A 16,506-nucleotide genomic window follows, 5' to 3' on the forward strand; every position below is an offset into this window, starting at 1 on the left:
ATTAACTTATCTCTCGCTCCGTAAATGGAAAGTTCACTCGAAGCAAGGCGTAAAGTGAATATTCTTTTTTTTTGTTGTTGTTGTTGTCGCTCGCTTGATTAACTGGAAACATTTCGGATTTGAGCGAAACGCTCGTTTATAGTAAGAACATAAAAAATGCCTCTACTTATGCAAAAAATGCTTCCACAAACTTAGTGAAATAGAGTTATGTTTGTTTTACATTATTAAATTAATCAAGTTTTTACCACATTTTCTCCGTATACTAAACAAATAAGCAAATATTTTTTGCCACAGCGTCGCAAATTAATTGATTCCTATATTTATTCATAATAAATAATTTGAGGTTGTTACACGACTGAAGACATAATAAATGTATATGGAGATAAGCAGAGTGTCCATTTTGGGATTGAAAAAAAAATCTTAACAGAATGCGATTGTTTATATTTCCTGTAAAAAAGTGGCAATAAAACGTCACAACCTTAGCATCAACCCAGTGCAGATTTATTATTTTTTTATCTTTATTGCACCGCTCATGCTTATCTTTTATTTTAAGCTTTCATACAATTACCTCAAAATACAAAACCCCTTATCTATGATTACATAATACAAATAATTTGTTTGAATCCTTGAATAAAAAATTGTCAAAAAAAACACACTCAATTTTAGATTATAAAACTTTAATATGATGTGTGTGAAACTCTTTTTATATTATCCTAATAATTAACAATTATAAATAAAATATTCAATCACTTATTCACTATTATATAACAACTCAGTGATATAAATTATGAGTATCAATTTATTTTACTATTGAAGTCAATCGTTTCATACTACCAATTAAATCTTTAATACCAGTTTAATCAGCAGTATTTAATACTAGAAGATAATATTTATAATTTTATAAATAGGCTTTAGATGATCAGATACATAAAATATTATTATATATTATATAAATATTAGTATATATACCCAGACCCTGCGAAAACAATGATTCCGAGCCTCATGACAAAAATATCATTTATATATATAATAATAGGTACGAGTTAACCCTTCCTATGCTACAAATAAATATAAATATTAGCCACCATTTTAGCCAATTTTTTTGAAATCATATTTTATGCGAAATATTTTAACTATGCATTAAAAAATAATTGATAATTGATCGTGTTTTCTTAGCTCAGTGTTGTCATTAAATAAATTTGCAGTCCAAGTCAAAAGCAATAAAATCGTATCATTATATGAAAGCGCTCGATTATATTTGGACTTTTTATAACAATATTACTAGTGAGAATCGAATAAAGCACATGGAAACCGAATTTTGACCAATAGGAGTGCGCAAAAACAATTATCCCTTCTCAGAAGTCAAAAATCCACGTCAAAAGCAATAAAATCATGTCGTCGCCGTCGCAGTGGAAACGCTCGTTACCGAGCGTTCCCACTGCGACGGCGCCGACACGATTTTATTGCTTTTGACGTGAATTTTTGCCTTCTGAGAAGTGATAATTGTTTTTGCGCACTCCTATTGATCAAAATTCGGTTTGAATATACTTTGATCAGCCTTTTTATATTAGAAGTTCATAGTAATATCGGTAAGGATAGTTATCATATTTTTAAAACATAGTGTAATATCGAAATGCAGACTATGGAGCAATATGTGAGATGCGATATTTGTCTGTACTTATTCTTCCGCTTATTTTCGCCTGAGAGATGAGTTTGCTTAGTCTGTATTTTGGACTTGAACTAATAAAAGTTCTAAAACTATAATTAGTTTTAGGGATTTCAGTTGGAACAGCAAATAACGTTTCGTAACTGTCAAATTGAGTTTTATAGACATTTTAGAGCAGCTTATTAGTGCCTATCAGTTAAATTATATTTTCGCTAGTAGAAATATATATCTACTGGTGAAAATTAATTTGGACTTTAATAGTGAAAATTTAACTCTACCAAAAAATACAAATTCACTGTAACATTAATATATCGGATGTAAATAAATAATGATAAGTATGTAAATATATATGTATAAATATATTACTACATATAGAAAAGTTGAAATCATGTAATTTTACTAGCACCTGCCAGATAGTTTATATTTTCACTGGTAAAAATATATACCTACTGGTGAAAGTGTATTTCAATATAATTTTACTAAAATTAAATATTTTCGGGATTTTTTATTAGGAATAACTACATAAAACTGTATGTATTATTTGTCTTTCAATCTGTCCCTTTGAATAATAATGTTTATTGTGAAAATACTAGCTAGAAAGTGGGTGCTTTTGAAGGCAATGTTCCACTCCCTTTATTTGTTGTATAATATAGGAACTTATACCTGAAATACATCAGTATATAGGCACATCTTAAACAACTGTAATTTAGCTCAGATTCATTATTGGAGGTCGGCTTTTACTTTTTTATATATATATTTTTGCTAAAAATGTTTCCAGAGTTGGGCCCCTCAAGAAGATCGGACCCCGGATGGGAATTTGTCCTCTCCCCCCCCCCCTTTTTCGGCTGTACATATGTATAAATACACTGTTTTTTCTGCCTCATAATTGCCTCATTTTATATATTCATTGAAAATATTTAGCTCATCAGCAATATGCCATTGATAAAAATGAGCGAAATACTCATCGGAAAAATAAATCATGGACTGTTTTAGCTGCTTTACATAGGTGAACGGACTATTGCTCACATGAACATTGATCACAGGAAGATTGCTCATGCAGATTATTGCTTGCAATGCAAATTGCTCACATGGTTAAGGAAAGAAAAGTTATTTAATTTCAAAACGTTGAAACATTTATGATGGGTTGACGAACTTTACAAATCTTATTTGTAAAGTTCGTCAATTTTGATAATTTTCTTAATTTTAAAATACAATTTCTTGGAAAACATGATTTTTTACTTCAATAACAATTTAGTTCTAAATATAGTTATCATTATGTACGATTAAATTAAGTCATAATTATATTAACGATTAATATAATAATTATATAATATTATTTATTTAACATATTTTGGATTTTATATCTGTAAATATGCTTTTTGTATGGATTAATTTAATATGTATTTTATTTTTAATTAATTTAATATATCTTTACATTGTTTTTCTTTATGATGTCTTGATATATTTATTTATTTATAAATTTGGGGAATTATTTATTTATTTATTGAAAATAGAAAAAAAATGCGCGTAAGAAATATAGGGATTGCGCTGAAACACCTTTCAGTATAGTTGCGAATTATGGTGGGAGTTAAAAAAACATATTTCCTATATAATAATTAAATACATTGTATTAATTTGCTATTATTTATTTTATAAGTGATCCCCTATTATATAATTATGTTTATAATTGTCATTGTTCATTGATATATTGTATTTTGTTTAACAATTCAGCAGCTTTCATAATTAAAATTATCCATACGCTTTCAATTTTAAAATCAAAAATAGCTAATTGCTGCATTATGATTTATTTCGGTAGTATTTAAAAAATAGTATACGAATATTTAATAATATCTTATTTCAATCAATTGATTATTTTTTACTTTGTCCTGTTAATATTGAAATTAAACCTTTCCTTAAACCGTGTGAACAATATTCGCCTTGTTGCGATCGATTTGTGACTAATTTTCGTGTCAGCAATGATCTCCGAACCGTTTATTATCTGTCGATTTTTCATTCCATATATTATTGAGCTTCAAAAGAATTAAAAAAAAAATTAATTCAATTTTTATCGGCTTGATATTTAATACAAGCATACACCTATCTTATATTTTCCGGCTAGGGGAAGGAAATTAAACGTGCAAAATATCCAATAAACACCGATACACCTCGTCGTAATGACGCTCATTAACTCGGCCCAAATTAGGGATTTCGTCGAGGGGGACACAAAAGGTTTTTGAGGAGCCAATCGCGGATCGGCGCGAAATTCGGTACCTAGATGTGCGCTATTTTCTTGAAGTTCAGAGGTGGAAGGAAGGAGGCTATGCCGCCACTGTATTTGGGTCGCTTAATCGCTCCAAACAAGGGGCGCCGAATGGCCAGGGTCGTCCCGGGAACAAAAGGGCTTCAATTAAAATAAAGTCTGAAAATCATTGTCTTGGCGAATCGAGAGAAAATTGCACCATCAAACGACCGAAAGCAAGATGGACGGGAAGCCATCAAGGTTCGAATGGTGAAAAGAGGTCTTATTTTGAAATTAAGCCCTTTGAGTTGAAATATGCCTTCGGTGCTTTATAGCTGATGTTGATTTTAAATGGTAATTGCATTAAATTGTTTGGATAATGGTCTCGTTCATTGTTCGATTAACTGTAATTAATTAATTTTATCAATAATAATTTCCTTCCATGTGACTTCAAAAGATTGTATTTATAGAAAAATTCAGTCTCTACTTTTAGATTTTCTTACTAAATCTGAATAAATTCCGCACACAACTATCTACAAAAAAAATTACGCTGATCAGATGAACGAGGGCTAATTTTTGTAACACCCGATCGGAAAGTACATGAATTTTTTTCAACTTGACAATTCAATGGTTGTAACGATTTAAGATCTGCAAAACGTTTGCTGCTCTCTACAGATTTCGCCCTCCGTTTATGCTTTATGCTTTTTAATCCAGATTAATAACTCTAACAATTTTTAATTGGCAACTTCGACAAACGTTTTTTATTTCTCCTGTAAACGTTAAAATTAACACAACCCCCCCCCCCTTTTTTTCTGGCGTCACTTTTATATATTTTATATAAAATACACATTCACATTAAATTGTTTTAAAGTATACTTTTGCTACTAATTTGTCATTCGCTCGGACTAAGAGTATATAATTTTACGTTTAAGAGGTCAAAAGGGACCGCATTGAACTGATGTCACTTAATCGTCACTTGAGCTCACAAACACAGGATCCTAACCGAGGACCCTTTGTGCGCTAAATGTTTGTGCTGTTTGATCTTTTGTCTAGACTCGCCGTATAACCAGAGCCGTTTTGAATGTTAATTAAACTTACCTGTACCGCCGCAACGCTCGTATAACAAGATTCATTCATCATATGCACGAGACTATACATATAATAGCAATAGATTGTATGTAGTTGTCGCTTTACTGTCACAATAACCGTAAACTACAGGAAGATGCAAATATTACTTTTTTTAATTATATTTATATTCTTTACAGATAGAGATGTGTATTATCAAAATGATATTAGGAAATTATCTGCAAAATACAAATAATTTATTTACTAACAAGAAAATTTAAGATATTTATCTACTAGTTGTTAAATATATACTATATCAAACTTCACGTGTATTTGTCAAATTAAAAAAATAACATTTAGTAATAGGACATAACGACCGAAAATTATGGGGGAAGTCATAAAGTACCAACTTTGCGAAATAATATATGACGCGTTGACATTTCAACTGAGAGTTTCTCTTTCGAACAAAAGTCGTATATAACAGCCAAAATACCCTACATAAGTATTTATATGTGTATATTGTATAATACATCACCGTGATTTGATTATTCGAGTTAATGAATTTTCACGGTTCGCTGGTAATAAATGAGTCTTATCTTTACTCCCGCTCGCGTTTTCTTCTAGTTTCCGGTTCCGAACCGAGAGAGAGATGATGATTCTATTTTGTTGTTCCTTCTGATTCTGCGCGAATTTATATTCATTATAAACTTTTCAAATTCTTCAATTAGCGACGATAAAGCGATTAATGAGTCTCTTATAAACCTCTGATAATTACGAATTCATAATTTATATATTTTCTTGAAAAATAGCATGCAAATAATATTGAATGTAAATATACCAGACGTTCGCTTATAAGCAGAGTAACGGACCAATATGGCTATCGCTCTTTAAACATTTCATCCCTCACCGTTTGTTTACCTGTCTGGAAAGTCATCGTAACTTTTCGCAACTGGCGAAGGAATACCTCCACAACTTCACTCCAGAGACGGAAAGTTTGCGATAAACGACGTATTGGCTTTAAAATTGTATTTTCCGTATGATATATTGATACATTGTATGAATGCATATGTACATATATATGTATATACATATAAATATGTATGTACATATACATGATATTATATCATGATCTTTAAAAATTGTACAGATTTGATATTAAACTGAATCGTTTGCCAACAGTAAAACATAAAATAAATATATTTTTATATATATGTATATATAAAATCACAGTTATTTGTATGCCATTATTTTATTACAAGATTTCGTTAATAATTCGTAGAAAGTTTTTTTAATGGCAACTACAAGAGCCTAGCAATGTATCTAGCAGACCAAGCGCAAATATAAGTTGAAAATATTTGTTAGAATTCCAATATTTACCTCCATTAAATATGTATTCACCGTTGACCCAGTGTAACATTGCCCAGAGGCAAAAGGTTCGAGTTCGAGCCATGAAAAACTTCTTCAAACTCGGTTCGGTAACTGAAAACTTTATAGCACACCATTTAATATTAACAAAATACCTGCAGTTGCAAAGTGTTGAGCCAATTGTTTGGCCGGCAAACGTTCGTTCAGGCTTTTCATCCCGCGATTAAAGTAGAGGGAGGCGGCTAAAATCCCTCTTCAATTCCCAACGTTTACCTGCTATGTGCTGGCAACTAAATTGAAAGTATTTGCATAATAAGGCCGGGAATATTTGCTAAACCCCCACAGCTCAATTTCGGGGCAAAATTACGTACCTACAAATTGAGTATGAAAAACACAAACAAATAACGGATTATAGAATGGCCAATATATATTGATTGTTTATTTTTTAATATATGAATGATATGCATCAAGAATGCTCTACAAGCCAAGAGCTATTAACTCTCAATGACTGCGAGGGCGGATTCATCAACGCCCCTAAATCCACACAACTTCGTCTTCAACTCGAAATTGTCCTTGTATCATTTCAAGGGACTTTATTCACACAAAGAGCAGATATACTATCCACTTCTGTTTAAAATATATTACATCATTTCAAACAACAGTTGTGATAAAATAAAATATTAAAAATCAATCTAAAAATTATTCATATTTTTAAACACAAGTTGAGCAATACAATCAGAAAGCATTATTAAAATATGCTTTTGAATAGCCTTTAGTGCCTTTTTCAAGGATGGGTGCATATATTTTTTTATCATCTCTCGCGACAGGACATTTCAATTTAGCCTAACGGCACATCGCGAAAGCACAAAGGACCTGCAGTGCCGGGATGTCTTAGACGCTGCAAGATGAAAGGAATCCTTCGGTAGATTTTTCATTTATTCCGAGGAGAGAAATAATTTTAGAAACATCGTCGCCTAGACACCAAATTGAAAATGTCATTTTCATACACGATTTTTTAACGGAGTGATATATTGTGCAGCGGATTAGTCGAGTACTAAAAAGTGCAACACATTATTATATTATTCAGAAAGTACGACTTAATAGACTAAAACAATATTTTTTAAATACACAATGTATCTATCATAGTGTATAACCTTACAATGTTAAAGGTCCCATATAAAATTATATTTTGATTAAATTCCTACGCTTACATACACGTCCCACAGCTACGACATTTCTAATGTCGGATTCTTTTGAGAAATGGCATATACGTAATTCAATTTCATCCTCGGAGAGATTTCATGTAAAAAATAATTTCTAATATTATATATCATGAAAACATTTAAACGCACAATTTTGTATCTTTAGCAATCAATATATTTTATATATTTCTGTATCAATATATATTTACTATTGATTTAATTCAAATATTCATATTTTTCTTATCGTTTTAGTGATTTTAATTAATGTTTACCTATGTAATACGTTTGATAATAAAACTAACTTGAATCGATTTCTTTTGATAGTACAAAAATAGAAAGCAATCGAGGTAAAAACAAATGCTGTGAAAACAAAATTAAACTCCGTATAGTTGTGCCATAGCAATCACCTTGTTTATATTTGTATAACCTTTCTTTTGAAAAGTCTATAATTTATTTTTTATAGCTGCTTGCTTATGTTCAGTGGCGTAGCTAGGGTATGTGCCGCCCAGGGCGATCCTGAAAATTGCCCCCCCCCCCCTATACATTTTTTGCAGAGTCATAAAATCAGCATTTTTAAAAATAATAAATTGGTTATTATTAAGCTCTTGTTATTCGTGAATTTATATATGTTTTAGTGCATTTAAGGTTACGAACCACACTAAACGATCCCATCGCGAATATGCCGCCCCCAAGCAAGTGCCGCCCGGGGCGGCCCGCCCCCTCCGCCCCCCCATAGCTACGCCACTGCTTATGTTCTTTATTTTTCTGCATATATAGTAAGGAAAACATACAAAAAATATGTTTTCTTATTTTATAGCAATATTGTGTGTCAATATACAATATGTACATACATGTTACAGTGAATCTGTATTACCAGTGAAAATATATTTTCACTGGCATTTCAGTGAAATCATATTCACCTATTTATTTTTATTTTAATCAACCCCAATGCTTCACGATGGACAAAAAACAATACATAGAAATATTACAATACACAAAAAATCACAAAACATTAAAATTATCCAGCTATTCATAGCTGACATTAAACAGATCAATGTGCAATGCCAGCGTATTAACCTTTTTACCGCGGCTGATATTTTTGTGTGGCACTTCAAATTTTTTTAATATGTAGGAGGCACCTATTCATGCCATATTTTTTTTAAATATTATGGTTCAATAAATTCAAGTGATTTACAGCCTTAAATTATACTTAAATAACCATATTATTAAGCTCAAAGGTATATGGCACAATGAGTACTAGCGATGTTTTTGATGACTTCTATAGAAGCCATCTGCGGTGAAAGGGTTAAGGAGCTGGATTGCAACTGCCATAGGCCTGACTTTATCGGGTATCAAAATAACACACGATTGTGATTTTCGAAAATGTCTCGGAACCCAAAAATTGGTGTTGCCAACCTGCCAATGCTCTGACTTTCAGCTGCGAGCTTGAAAGTGCTTTAGAGAGTCGCGATCGCATCCCTTATTCTTGCCTATTGAGACCGCTTCTCTTGTACGAGAAATAATTTATGCGGTATAGTGCTCATTTGTGTGCAATATAAATGTTTAATTGTATAATTATTGATACTTGTCAAGTCATGATGGTCAGATTAGTAATAAAAAATATATAATAATTGATATGCGAAATGTGATGATCTATTGCATATTATTTTTAAATTATATTTTTCCTGTATAATAAATACTTAAAACTTCTGGTTATAATATTCAAGCTGAGTGGTTCTTAGAGTTAGCCTTTGGCTCTGACATCAAAGATAATCAACCCTCGACATCCCCTGAGAACAATTGTGCCCTTTAGGGCCCGCATCGACTTAGAAATGCATGCAAATGTAAAAGTGAATGTTAAAAGGCGATCATTTTTAAATGTCAATTTTACATTTCAACGATTGCTATATTATCGTATAATCTGGAAAGAGCGCTTCTCTGAATCACATATACAATTTTTTATTCCAAAATTAATTAGATTTAAAATAATACACGGAAGATAAAAATATTTAAAATTAAATAATATATTGAATTACATATAATAGAAAGCTTTAATGATCTAATCAATAAATAATTTTGTATATTTAAAGCTTATGCAACCGTAAAAAATATAACCACTCAGTTACTAATACCAAAACCTTGGTTCGAATCCCATATGTTCCTTCATATATCTGGAAGATCGGAATTAGTGATTAATTTATAAATATAATTTTGATCGATCATCACAGATTAGGTTTTCCTAGATTTCTCGTATCTCACAGATGAATATTGTGATTAATAATCAAATTTAAATTGAGATAGGTTATGCATATTAACATATATTTTCTGTAAGCTGTAATAAATGTTCATAGATAAAACTGATTTACAGATTTTTATTTCAATAGTTATTGATCATGTATATCCAGTTCTAACGCATTAGGCTAACGCCTGGCATGTTACAACGGAATATTAACAATAAATAACATAACATAAAACTTGATCAAACGCTTATATTTCATAATTAAAATGATCAATAGCTGCCTGAAACTATTATAGAATCTAGGATGTATGACTTTGTATTTTTATTTTTATTTCTTAATAATATCATTCGTTTATTTGAGCCACTCTTTATATACATATTATTTAGTTATTTATATTTGTACTAAATAACTAATAACAAGTTTGATACGATTACCTTTCCTTCATAGCATTTACATATATAATACATTGCGTTTGTATTATAATTTCCTAGAAAGGTCCTAAAAGTTTTGTTAATGAACTTTAAAGTTCAAGGCGTTTCATATTGTATTTTATTTTTAAATTAAGCTCAACAAAAAATCAACACCGTTCCTTTATATGAATTCTTGATCTGTTTTTCTTACGTAAAATAAAGTTGTATACATCAAACGGTAAGAGTAATACCGAATTCACAGTTTATTTCGACAAAGCGAGAAAAGGGTACAACCGAGGTGTGCAAATGTCAGTTTAGAACAGAACCGGGGGGTAATTACGTGCCGCATGCTAATGGGGAGGCTACTAAGGGCTGGTCGGTGTCTCTGTCTGCGTCTAACCAGACGCTGTTGAATAACTAGGATACCGTAGTAGACGCAATCACTGCGACGCCTAGACCCTAGACATACATAAATACCAGTGCAAGAGTGCCATTGTATTGAAAAGGCGAATAAAGGTTCATGCATAACGTGTAATTTAATATTTGCTCAAATTAAAATTTTGCGTATATACAATATTTTCGAGTACTTGGTATCACTTGGTATATATTTATTTCTAGAATTTCTGGAAAACGGATGCGAATCTCGATGGCCTGCGACGTTTACTCCCACAGGAAATTACGGAGGTGTGGCACATTTCGAATCGTATGTGTTAATAGAGAGTATTAATTTAATTTATAAGAATTGCACGATAAAAAAAATCTTTACTTGAATCAAAAATTGATTCAAGTGGTTGTTTAGATGTTTTACTAAATATTTTGCATAAAGAGAACATCTGGGTCTATATAAATTATTAAGGCATATTGTAATTGTTTTATTATAATGATCTGAAACATGTTGCTCGATTGAGTTGTTGACATCGGAAAAATCGCTATTAAATGACAGTCAAAGTTAGATTTTGTTAATAATGTCCAAAATATTACCGACTTTTGGAGATCTATAATATTTTTATTAACTATCCGATTTTTTCTGTAAAATTTTAAATGAAATCATCAGTGACAACGGATGTCTTTCCACTCCTTTCTCTATTTTCTATTTGTTATGATAAACGTCACTTTTTCTTGCTTTGAATTCACTATTTCGCCTATTTATAATGTTATTGACATAAACAAGAAGAAAATGGCGATGTATTTCAACAGCAGCTTATCCTTTTTTAATGTAATTTATTAGAATTGCACAAAAGATATTGCATTTTATGTATTTTACCAATTATATTATAGTTTTGTGGCGGATTTTATTTTCTCTTATGTAGTTGTAGATATGTTGTATTTTTCTCTGGAGAAGCTTGTGTTTTTAATACGGTTTATTTATAAATCTATTATACCGTTTTATTTAAAGGAAAGCAGCCATCCAGAAATCGACTATCGTTTCCTTTTGAGCCCCCGTTCGAATTTTACTTCCATGAAGTTATGTCTTTTGTTCTCGGCGTCTGGGGACGCCCGTGTTTACCTTTAGGGTTGCTGAATGGGGTTGGAAAAAAATACAAAAAAGTCATCGAGCGTAAAGGGAACGGCGTAAACCCAGCGCCTATTTGATAAGAGTGCCTTTTAAATAAATTTTTAATTCTCCTTTTTATTTGAAGGATTCGCGTCAATTCTCCGCTGGCGTATGAAAAATAAAAGTTACGATCATAATATTCCGACTCATAAAAAATATTATTTGTATGAAAAAAGAAAACGCAATAAAGGCAATAAAATTTTATTTTCCAGCGCATAAGAAGGAGGCATTATGCCTTTTGAATACGATTTATAGCGAAGATTTTGCAATACACTAATAAAAAAAAGATAAGCATACATACAACGCGGTTTTATATATTCCATATAAGGTGCTGAACTGATAATCCAGAGCCATGGGCTTAATTAGCTGCTTTAAATTTGTATTTGAAAGCTAAATAGATGTTACCAAATCTAGCTTTGTCACAAAAGATGTGATTGTTGTGTGTATATTATGTTATATTATAGCAATATATGTATGATATATTGATATCTATTGTATATTATCTGTTGAATATGAGTACAATAAGCACGCTGGAAAACCTGCATAACAGACTTATGTGATATACAAAATCTGTAATATTAATAATATGATGTTACATGAAATAAAATTTTCACATGCTCGGGTATTTACATTTTGCCTAAAAGAGTAGTAAAATGATAGTATTCAATTTATTTATTTATGTAACATGACCAGAAACTAATACATTACAACGAAGTAAACACAAGCAACAAGTACTAAATAAGTACTGAGAAAATAGATATGAAAGGGTTTGAATCTCATATGGACCAGTGTTTTTTTTTATTTATATAAATTATTACAGATTATGATTTCTTGGGTATACATAATCTCGCAGTTAAATATCGTGATAAATAATTAAAATAAAATTGTGCATAGTGATATTTATGGATTGTAAGTTATATATTTATAATAATTTGTATACATGTATGAAATATGAAGATATTTTATTCAATAATTGGCATCCAATTACTGAATAAAATATATAAAATAAAGTGTGTTGCACTTCGTTTAGATGAGTCAAAATAGTGTGCGAACTTGCAACGCAAGAGCGTGTTTTGTGACGTGATGCCTCTAAATACATAATACACTGAGCTAAGGCACATATGGGATTCAAACCTTTTCACATCTTGGACTATGATTTTAGTTTGGTGTTTCGCTACAAATTGAGTAGTTGTTTATTGTGTTTAACTTGTTAAAATACGTTGGGCAAAGCCTGTCATTATTTATTTTGATCTTCCAGTCGGGATAAAAATTTAAAATACGCTATGGAATATGAAACTATACCTTTAAGTTGATAAGTATGTCATATGTCTACTATTGGACTATTATACTGGTCTCGTATATTAATTACAGACATTTTAAAGAGTAATCATATTGAAACTTTTTTCTCAAAACGGTAAGTTTTATTAAATATCATAGCAATATAATACTAACTTAAATTTTAGGCATCAAACATTTTGGAATTTGTGATGAAATTTAAAGCAATTTGACAATTTTATATGACACGGTATTGCTTAGCATGTGGAAGTAAAGTACATAGAAATATTTCCTATTACTATGACAGAAGCAAGGAAAATTCTTACGATATTTGTATTTTAATAAAAGATAATTGTTTTGAATATCCAAGGAGCGTTTCATTATTGAAATGTTCCATTTAGAATGTAGGAAAGGCTCTGTCTTCTTTACTTTAGTATACCACCTGATTTTGATCGACGACCCAAGATCAACTGTCAACTGTGGCTCAAAAATCTTGATATCCCTGACGCCTAACAAAGAGAATGGATTTATAGCAATTACTCAGCAACGTATGCAGACACAACTGTGATCTTTGGTTGCAATATTTTAGACGCAATTTACGCCATTGATTTTGTGCACATAGATTTTATTGAAATTGAAATTTACAAATTCATAAATATATATTATTTATGAATCAAAGAGAAAAAATCACTCAAAATTCTGTATTATATGTATCAAGTGGACGTCATATACACAGATTTTGAAAAAGCATTTGATAAAGTTAACCATGCTTTACTTGTAAAAAAGTTATCTAATTTCGGGTTTTCTGAAGATCTCATAAATCTATTCTCAAATTACTTGACCAATAGATATCAATTCGTCAAGTATAATCACTCTTTTTCAGAACGATATAAGACCCCTACTGGAGTACCTCAAGGATCCAATTTGGGTCCATTGTTGTTTTTATTGTTCATTAATGACATAGAAACAGCAATAGAGCATTCAGATTTTTTATTATATGCAGATGACTTGAAAATTTATAAGAAAATGCATTCGATTTCTGATTCCCTCGACCTACAGGAGGATCTTAACTCTATATGGAAATGGGCTTGCTATAACCAATTGCCTTTTAGTGTGAAGAAATGTCACACAATTTAATTTTCAAGGTCGTTAACGCCGGCAAAATATTCATACCATCTAGGCGGATATTTTCTGGAAAGGTTTTCTTCAACTAAGGATTAAGGAGTGACTTTCGAAGAACGTTGGAAATTTAGCCAGCACATTGCAGAGACTCATAGCAAATCCTTAAAAATGCTCGGTTTTATCTTGAGAAATACGCGTTACTTCAGGAATACTTTAGTATTGCGCACTCTTTATGATACTCTAGTTCGCAGCATACTAGAAACTAGCTCCATCATTTGGATCCCAGGCGTAATGAATCAATGTAATGAATTGAAGCTGGAAAAAGTACAACGTAAATTTCTTCGATATTTATACTTGAAGGAATACGGGTATTATCCGTTCTTGTTTCCCAGTGCTTTTATTTTGGGAGCCCTGGGATACGTTTCTTTGTCGACTCGCAGAAGTGTTTATGTAATTAAACACTTCTGGAAATTGCTCAAGGGCATCGTAGACAATCCTTCAGTGCTCGAGCAGCTTCAAATGTGGGCTCCTGAAGGTGGTTATAGTTCTTGGTCGCGTCCACTATTCTTGCCTGTAAAGTCTAGAACTGGAGCACTTGCCAACTCTTCTCTGGCTAAGGCTATTCATCTGCTCAATTCTGTCCATAGAAGTATTGACATTTTCTCTTGCACATATGGAGTTTTGGTTCAGTTCGTATGGGACAATGCACACCTGTTGAGGTGATTGGTGTCTGTTGTTTTGTCTTGTTTTTTGTGTTTTTGCTTATATGCTTTGAGTGTGTGTGTAGTTGTACGTATGTGAAGTTGTATGTGTGCATACTGTATGATTATATGTATTATGATGTATTTATGCTTTTGACTATCGTGACGCATTGGGTTTGCCTGTCAGGTCACGATGGTTATAATTTTAGTAAATAAATAAATAAGCAAAACTTCGATGAGTAAAATGGAAACTCTACGAAAAATGCCATGAAATTTAGCCTTTCCTTAATGGGCGACTGATCAAAAAATGGGAAAGCTTCTGCTGGGGCCTTGGCCAGGTAATGAGCGAATGACTTGATGTGGTCGGTCCTCAAGGAAGTTATCTTTTATGAGGAAGTATGCGCGCTATCTTTTCTGGTTAGCGATCTGATATTCACTCGATGGCGTGGCTCAAAAACTTTTGCATTCCTAGCGTCTGGAAAAAAGATAAGCCAATCCAATGACTTTTATTGTTTTAAAGGGTTTTTCTCCAGATTCCTTATTTAGATAAAGTGGTTTTCTAATCTGTGCTTATAATAATTCTAGGAAAAACGTCGTTTGAGAAGATCGACACACAATAGTTTCTATATATTTTTCTTATCTATCTCGTAAAATAATATTAAAGTGATTCCGAAATACAGTTTTTTTTAATACATATAAAATATTCTCTATAAGCTAAAGTAGCTCATTATTAAAGAATTTTCATTCCTAATATCTCTCATACCAGAGAGACTTATACCACTCTTCAGTCATGCTGGTCGAAATTCAGGTTCCATAAAACGTCGTTTATCTTGTTCGGTGAACGGTCGCCACCTATAATCCTTTTTATCACAATATACACTTGTGCGTTGCTATTTCGCACACTGTTTTTACACATCTATACGAAGTGCAACACATTGTTTAGTTAGTCTTTGGGAAGAGTAATCCAAATACTGAATAAAATATCTGCATCTTTCATATTACATACATGTATAAAAATGATTATAAATATCTTTTATATTTCATACAGTATACAGATTTTTATAATCAATTAACTATGAATAAAAATGCAATCTGAGTAATTTTAGTATGCTATTTTTAATCCTTTTTAATATTTTATTAATAAATGAAAATATTTGACACTAAATAAAATAAAACACTTTAAATCCAATTTAATTTAGTCCAACGTTTAAAAAAATGTTTTTGTAAACATATTACTTATCCATATATTTTTCTAAAAGGTTAAATCCCTGCTCCGTCATATTTTCATTCCAGCCGATTCTGGTGCGCTTTTGTGCCAATAATACATAATTAATGCACAAAATCGATGCGTCGCATTTTGCATGAGGGGCTTTTTCATTTACATCATGAATTTAACATGCTCACAGAACACACGCGCACATAATGTCACATCAAAGACAAATGTAGAAATCTGCTGTTATATATTTTTTGGTATATTATAAAATAATAAATATATGTATATGTGTATAGGTCATTGTGAAATAAAAATATCCAAATCCACCTCCGAAATTCGTTCATCGCTCGAACCGTAAAGTTTTCCCAACGGGTTCCGCGCGACGAACTTCAATAGATGCAAGTAATAAAGGGCGAAATGGTCTTGTTTTACATATGAAAACTTTTGTTACTT

General features: G+C 31.4%; 1 protein-coding gene across 5 annotated transcripts in view; it reads left to right on the forward strand.

Moving 5' to 3' along the window:
• Positions 1-16,506, forward strand: part of LOC148237899 (band 4.1-like protein 4A) — a 264,159-nt gene that overhangs the window by 235,629 nt on the left and 12,024 nt on the right. The gene's annotated exons all lie outside the window — the stretch shown is intronic.

The sequence above is a fragment of the Plectrocnemia conspersa genome, unplaced genomic scaffold (assembly GCF_051122295.1).
Source record: "Plectrocnemia conspersa isolate PC_06_02 unplaced genomic scaffold, ASM5112229v1 ptg000002l, whole genome shotgun sequence".
Lineage (NCBI taxonomy): Eukaryota > Metazoa > Arthropoda > Insecta > Trichoptera > Polycentropodidae > Plectrocnemia > Plectrocnemia conspersa.